At 52.4% G+C, this 7336-nt stretch overlaps 1 long non-coding RNA gene across 2 annotated transcripts in view; it reads right to left on the bottom strand.

The window, feature by feature from the left end:
• Positions 1–498: 498 nt before the first annotated feature.
• Positions 499–7336, bottom strand: part of LOC139030828 (uncharacterized) — a 56518-nt gene continuing 49680 nt past the window's right edge. For both annotated transcript variants that reach the window (XR_011483236.1, XR_011483237.1), the window contains one exon: positions 499–6157. This is a non-coding gene — a long non-coding RNA (uncharacterized lncRNA). The remainder of the gene's footprint in view (positions 6158–7336) is intronic.

Genomic DNA, 7336 nt, shown 5'->3' with positions numbered 1-7336 from the left:
CTTGTGTAATTCTCACCACTCCTGCGTCATCTAACAGCAGAGCAGGGCTGGGAATCTCCTATGACGTAGATGGGGTTACTGGTGGCCTTTACTTTTTATATTTAAGTCTACGATCCATTGAGAGTCATTTTTTTTGTTTTGTATAAGATAGATTGAGTTTCATTTATTTTTTTTTTTAATGTCTAACACCATTTGCTGAAAAAAGTCCTTTACCCATTGACTAGTTTTACATCATCTTGATCTCCGCCATTTGGCCCCTTTGCTACCTGATCCTTTGTGCCTTTCATTCATTAATTTCATAAATACTGTGGGATACATAAAAAGAAAGGAATCTTGACCTTTACCTTACCCCATATTAAAAAAGACAATCAACCCACAATGGTTGACAGACTTAAATCTCTAACATAAAACTTAGAAAACACAGGAGAAAGATCTTTGAGACAGGATTAGACAGAGTTCTTAGACATAACAATAAAGTACAATTAGCAAAAGAAAAAAATTTTTGATATAATTTACTTCATCAAAATTTAACACTTCTGTTCTATAAAAGAAACTGTTATGGGAATGCAAAGACAAACCTCAGATTGGGAGAAAATATTTGCAAATCACATATCTGGACAAAGGACTTGTATACAGACTATATAAACAACTGTCAAAACTCAATAGTTTCATAACAGTCCAATTTAAAAACAAAAGACTTTTATAGACACTTCACCAGAGATTTACCAGATGAAAAATAAATGCGTGAAAAAATACTCAATATTGTTAACCATCAGGGACATGGGAATCAAAAGTATAAGGTGCCACTTCACACCCACTGGGATGGCTAAAATAAAAACTGACAATATTAAGTGCTGATAAGAACAGAGCAACTGGAACTCTCATACATTACAGATCAGGATACCCGACGGGACAGTCAGCCTGGAAAACAGTGTGCCAGGTTCTTAAAGTTAATCATACTCTTGCCCTCTAACACAGCTATCCTACTCCTGGGCTTTATCCCAGAGAAATGAAAACCTAGGTCCATGCAAAGACGTGTGTGTTCATAGGCACAGAGACATGGATGTTCATAATAGCTTTATTTGTAAAAGCCCTGAAGTAGAAACAACCCAGATGTCCTTCGGTAGATGAACGGATAAAATGGTACATCCTGACCATGGACTACCATTAGGAAATAAAAAGGAACAAACTATTGATACCCACATTACCTTGGATGACTCTCAAGGCCACAATGCTGAATGAAAAAGGCCAGTCTCAAAATATCACATACTGCATGATTCCATTTTCTCAGAGACAAATGATGCAGAACAAATCTGTGGTTGCCAGGAATGAGGAGCAAGGGAGGATGTGACTATGGAAGAACAGCACAACGGAGACTTTTGGGGTGATAGAAGACTGTTTTGCATCCCGCTTGTGGTGGTTACACGAAGTTATACACATGATACAAGTCACAGAACTGTACTCCAAAAAGGTGTCAGTAAAAATGCAATTTTTAACAAAGTCGATGCAGGGCCTCGAGTTCTCGGATGGCTCCTTTCTGCAGCCCACATAGGCCACAGCTCTCACTTAAGGCTCCTTTGAATGGGTTAGAAAAGGGCACCATCTCCTATGTGGGATGCAGCCTGTGTCAGGGCCCGTCATCTGGGACGTGGAGGACTGGCTGAATCATAGTTCTGCTTGCCTGCTAAGCAGTACTTTTGTGCAGTGAACAACCTATACACATGTCCACGTGGGTCCTAGAAGCCCCATTTCTCGTCTTAGCCACTGTTCTCTCCTCCAAGGATGGAGCTTTAATAAGCATCCCCCAGGGAGCTGGGGCCAGGGATGGGCTGTGCATTCGCCCTGACTGGCCAAGCGGGGGCTTCTTGCTAATGGCTGCAAATATACTTAATGCTGAGGCTGCAGGCCAGTGCTTTTCGGGCCTGGCGCTTAATGGCTCGCCTGCCAGGGAGAAAGAAGGATGGTCAGTCGGCCAGACACATAGCCAAGCTCTGATGGATGGAGGGAGTGGGGCAACCCCTCCCAGCCTGGAAACCCCCCTCCGACTGATGTGTGCGGGTTGTGAGCAGGTGCAGGAAGGACTCTGCTGGAGAGACCAGGCTGGGCCTGTCCCCTGCTCACCCTTTTGGCTCATCGACCCCGAAGCCTGGTCTGGTGCTGCCTTCACTTCACTATGAGTAAGTTGAGGTTCAGGAAGGTGAGGCCGGCTTGCCTGAGGCCACACAGCCTGAGGCTCTGGGCCAGACCTGTCTGCAAAATGGGAACTTGACCTGTTGACTTGCTTCATGCAGTCCCTGCAGACCACTTCAGCCTCTTCAATCCCACGACTTAACTTTTCTGAGTCTCAGGTTTCCATAGAGATGAAAGGGCACTTTGCTTTCTCATACATGAAAGACTCTCAACTCTCCCAACATGGGTTCTTCAAGATTAGTTCAGGCCCCACCTCATCCGGGAAGTCTTCTTTGACCCCCTCCAGGCTGGATCAGAACACCTCCGAGAAACAGGACTCCGCGCTCATCCTTGGGAAGTAAGAATGGGCCCCTGTTGCCCTCCTAACTGGCTCAGCTGACACCGTGAGGAGGGCAGAGGGACAACAACTGCAGAGAAGTCAAGCCAGAGCCCCAAGAGCATCATGAACCTCTGGATCAAACCATACCTGAATCAAAACCGTGCTGCGTTTTTCTATTACATGAGCCCACACTTTCTGTTTTGATTGGGTTTTCTGCCTGCTATAACAGAGTCTAAAGAGATATAGGAGTTGACCAAATGTGGGCAGTAGCTATTTCTGGGGGGACAAATATGAAGGAACTTCCATTCTTCAATGTATGTGTTTTATTTTATTATTTTTATTTACTCTAATTAGGTGAAACTGAAACGTACTGTCAGGTGAGCTCACAGCAAGAAGCAAGCAGCCTGATTCATGAGACATGAAGCTGCCCAGTCATGTGTGACTCTTTGCCATCCCATGGACTATAGCTTCCAGGCAAGAGTACTGGAGTGGGTTGCCATTTCCTTCTCCAGCAGATCTTCCTGACCCAGGGATTGAACGTGGGTCTCCCGCATTGCAGGCGGATGCTTTACCCTCTGAGTCACCAGGGAAGCCCCAATGTATGTGTTTTATACTGTTTGCAGTTTTACAGTGAATATGCAGCAAATCAATGCTGGTGTTTTTATCTGGAGCAAACAAGTTGGCCACGGACTTGTGGCTTGAAGAATCAGTGGCAATTCCCAGTAACAAAGGAGGAGTGAACTGGGGGGAAAGATGGCAGTTTAACCTGGCACATGGGAGGCTTCTATGGAGCCCACACTTAGGAGAAAGAAACTGATGCAAGTGTACGGCCATACCACCCTGAACACGCCCGATCTCGTCTGGTCTCAGAAGCTAAGCAGGGTCGGGCCTGGTTAGTACTTGGATGGGAGAAACTGAGGCAAAAGAGAGTCAAGATGGGGGCCAAGTGGCAGGGCTGAGGAAGGGGACACACTACAACCCACAGTCAAGATCTTATGCATCAGCCAAGGACATGAGGCTTCCCTCCCCCCACCCCGGATGCTCCCTTTGGGGGCTGTTACAGTGCCTCAAGCACCCCTGTTGTTGGAACTGATGACTAAGGCCAGCTGTGAGTGGCAGAACCCATCAGGCTCCACATTTCTTGGAAGTGGCCTTCCAGCCACCTTCCATTAGCACAGGTGGCAGAGACCCCTCAGATCCAGCTGACAAGTTGATTCCTCAAGCCTGGGCTGATGCCCTGTGGATGGTTGTAAATTACTGCAGCAACGTGCTCCCATCTGAGGCTTTTCACTGCCTGGAATGACATCCCACCCACAGTCTGCTTTGTCCACCCGGGGACCTGCGATGTGAGCCAGGCAGCCTTCTGCTGCAGTTTCACACAGAAAGAAATGCGGCACAGAGAGGCCAAGCTCCTGGCTCACAATCACCCGGTGAGGAAGAATTTGCTGGAAACTGAAGCCAGTTCTGCCTCCTGACCTGGTCACCTTTCTCTTGCCTCCTGGTCCTGGTCCTCACAGCAGGAATTGGGGCAGGAAATTGTTTTGGGTGAGGTTCCTCCAAAGAGGCCTTGAGAAGACCTTGGCAGGGACTGGGGAGGTGAGCAGTGAAGAGGCTCCCTGAACAAGTGAGGACGGGGGAGTCCCTGGCAAGGGATTGCTTTCTGCCCAACCCCCACATCTGCCCTGGGCCCACCAGGGTCCCTCCTCTGCCGTAAGCGCCTGGTCCTGTTCTCTGTATAGGTCAGCACTTTGAAGCCCCAAACATCCTATTATGACCCCATTTCACAGGCAAGGAGATGAAGGTTCAGAACAGTCAGGTAATTTGCCTAAAGTCACACAGCTAGTGGGGAAAGGAGGTCTTTGGCCCCTTGGGAGCCCAGAGCCGGTGCAAAGGCCCTGAGGTGCACAGGATGCACTAAAAGTGTTGTAAGGGAGACCAGCAGGCTGGGGCCGTAAAGAAAGCCGCAGGGGCCCTTCTCAGCCTCGTCCAAACCTTACGTTCTGAAGCAAAGGGCTCTGGCTTCCACCGGATGTGGCTTTCTGCTTAGTGGAGCAAGGCTCCATCCATCCTGGCCTCGGTTTCCTGTTTAGAGGGGGAAAGGCTACAGAGAGGCCTCTGGAGTACGAAGAAGTAGCAGCAGCTTCTGGGCAAATCGTGCTTTTTCTTTTTTTTTCTTTTTAAAAAAAGACCCAGAATGTGAAAGAAGTCGGTGAGGGCAGAGGGGGGAGGCCTGTTCACAGACTCAGGACGAAGACAGCTCTTTTTTCTGGTCTGCTCCACTTGGGACCCCAATCTGCCCGGGCAGCGCAGGGCGGGGTGCAACTGGGGCCGAAGAAACGAGCAGGGCTGGGCTGGGGGCCCATCGGAGCCAGTTCTCAGCGCCGTAGGACGCTAGGCGGCCGACCCCGCGATGCCAGAGCGCGCCCTCCCCAGTGCACGCTCCCCGTGGGCCGGGGTCGTGTCCGCCGGGAGCGCGCGGGCACAGGCGCCCCTCCCCCCCACCCCCACCCCACGCGGACACGCGCTCACGGAGCCGGCGGAGGAGCCGAAAGGAAGCAAGAAGTGAAAGTGAGCAACCTCTAGTGAAAGAAAAAGACATGCACAGACAGCTCGGGAATTTATGCCGGTGGCGACGGGCTGGGCGCGCGAGCGCAGCGCATTCCGGGCAGCTTAGGCGCGTGCTTGGTGGCCTGGCCAGGCAGTCATTCGGCTCGATGGCGTCCCCAGGCCCTACGGCGACCAGGCTCCTTCCCTTTCCCTTGGTTCCGGCCACAGCTGCCTCTTCTGGCCTGGCGGAGAGCCCAGGGCTGGGCACCCTGCGGCGCTCAAAACCCCCCTGGGCGGTGGCCAAGTCCTGCTACTAGGCTTGTCCCAGAGCCCAAAGGACCCTTAGCCTTGAGCCCTTTCCTCCTGTCTCCTTCCCCAGCCCCTTCCCCGAGGCTCCCTGGAGGATGAGACCCTGCAGCTGGTCCTGGCTCAGGTGGCCTTGGCCAGAGCCGGAATCCCAGAGACAGAACCTCCAAGTGACTGCCTTGGGAGGCTGAGGGCCACATGGCCGGTGAGAACGGCTCCCAGACCACGGCCTTGGGGCCTCAGGAGCCCCCTCCCCTCTTCCTTCCCTTCCAGAACCAGCTTTTCCAGCCCTGCCGCTGCAGAGCCAGGTCTCTGGCTGTGTGGATTGTTTTCCACCCCTGGGGCTTGGGTGGCAAGGAGGAACACAGGGAAGCTGGTTGCCCACGTGGTGTTCTGCTTTTCCCTCAACGCCTCCTCCAGAGGCGCCCCAGGGACCCTCACAGCTGAAACAAACACAGAAACCAGACCCAGTCTTAACAGAAAAGGCATAGATGCTGGGGCGCTCATCAAGTCGGGCCTTTTGGACACACATCAGGTAGAAGCTGTGAATAAGCCTGCCAGGGCTGCCCGGTCTGGAGCTCTGGGTGGGTAGGTAGTCCAGGGGCACGAGTGTTTCTCCAGACACCGAGAAGGGCGTGGCTTCTTTTCCAGTGGAAAGCAAATTGGTGGGAGAGGGGAAGACCCATCCCAGACCTTGTCTCAGCTGGGTGAAGTCCTGGGGTCCTGCAGGGTGTCCCCCACTGAGCCAGGATGCTGCAAGAAAACACGTGTCCCAGGCCTCTCGCAGCTCAGAGCCTAGAAGTAAACAAACAAAGCATGGTGGGCTGAGAGCTCCCCAAAACCCCCAGCCAGGGAAGCAATCCAGGGGAGGCGCAGTCAGACTGCCAAGATGCTCCCTGCAAAGGCAGGCTGGTGGTAAAGCAGAGCAGGCTAAGGAGGCCACAGACCCCCACACCCCATGTTCCCCAGTTCTATAGACTGGCCATGTTGCAGAGAGCCAGAGACACCATCAGAATGGAAGTGAGTTTCTCTCAAGGGGCCTGGGGCTGGCTTTCACTCTACAGATGGAGAAACTGAAGGCCTGAGAGGTCAGGGCAGGTGGCCCAGGGTCCCCCAGCTGGCTAGACTTCCGGCTGCACCCTGGCACATGCTGCCTGCCAAGTCACTTCAGTCGTGTCCGACTCTGTGCAAATCCATGGCTGTAGCCTGCCAGGCTCCTCTGTTCATGGGGATGCTCCAGGCGAGAATACTGAAGTGGGTTGCCATTTCCTTCTCCAGGGGATCTTCCTGACCCAGGGATCGAACCCAAGTGCCTTAAGTCTCTTGTGTTGAAAGGCAGGTTCTTTACCACTAACATCACCCCTGGCACACAATAGGTGCTAAATAAATAGAACTATGGGGATCGGGGATCGGAGCCAGGCCCCTCCCTCTCCCCTACAAATCTCTGTTGACTAGTTTTCACAAGATGATTAAGACACAAACAATAGCCTGATAAAAGTGTCAAGTGCTAAAACTGTTAAGTTTAGCCGTTGATAAGTGGTGTGATGGTGAGTGAATGGGGACACTGAGGAGGGGCCCTCTGAGCTGAACGAGGAGAGGAGCAGGGGCCACCAGCCGTAAGACCATTTGGGGACCCGGTACCCCAGGCAGAGAGAATGGCAGATGCGAAGGCCCTGGGGCAGAAACCTGCCTGGAGTGGAAGAAGAGCAGAAAGACAGACCTGAGGCCTGAGCAAAGGGAGGGAGGAGATGCAGGCCACAGAGAAGAGCTGGGGTTTGATTTCAAGTACATCGCCCACGTGTGATGGGAGTGGGGCTGCCAAGTGCTGCTGTGGGAGAGCCCACGCCCCGACCGCAGCGGGCGGGGAGGCAGCTCCAGGATGAGCCCTGGGGCTGCACATCTGCTCCTCGTTCCCTGACTCCTTCCACCGCGGCGTTTTCTGGGAGCCCATGGCCAGGAGGGAGGGGTGTCATC

Source organism: Odocoileus virginianus, chromosome 2 (genome assembly GCF_023699985.2).
Source record: "Odocoileus virginianus isolate 20LAN1187 ecotype Illinois chromosome 2, Ovbor_1.2, whole genome shotgun sequence".
NCBI lineage: Eukaryota > Metazoa > Chordata > Mammalia > Artiodactyla > Cervidae > Odocoileus > Odocoileus virginianus.
Note: the sequence above shows the minus strand (reverse complement) of the source record. Positions and strands in the feature narration are given on the sequence as shown.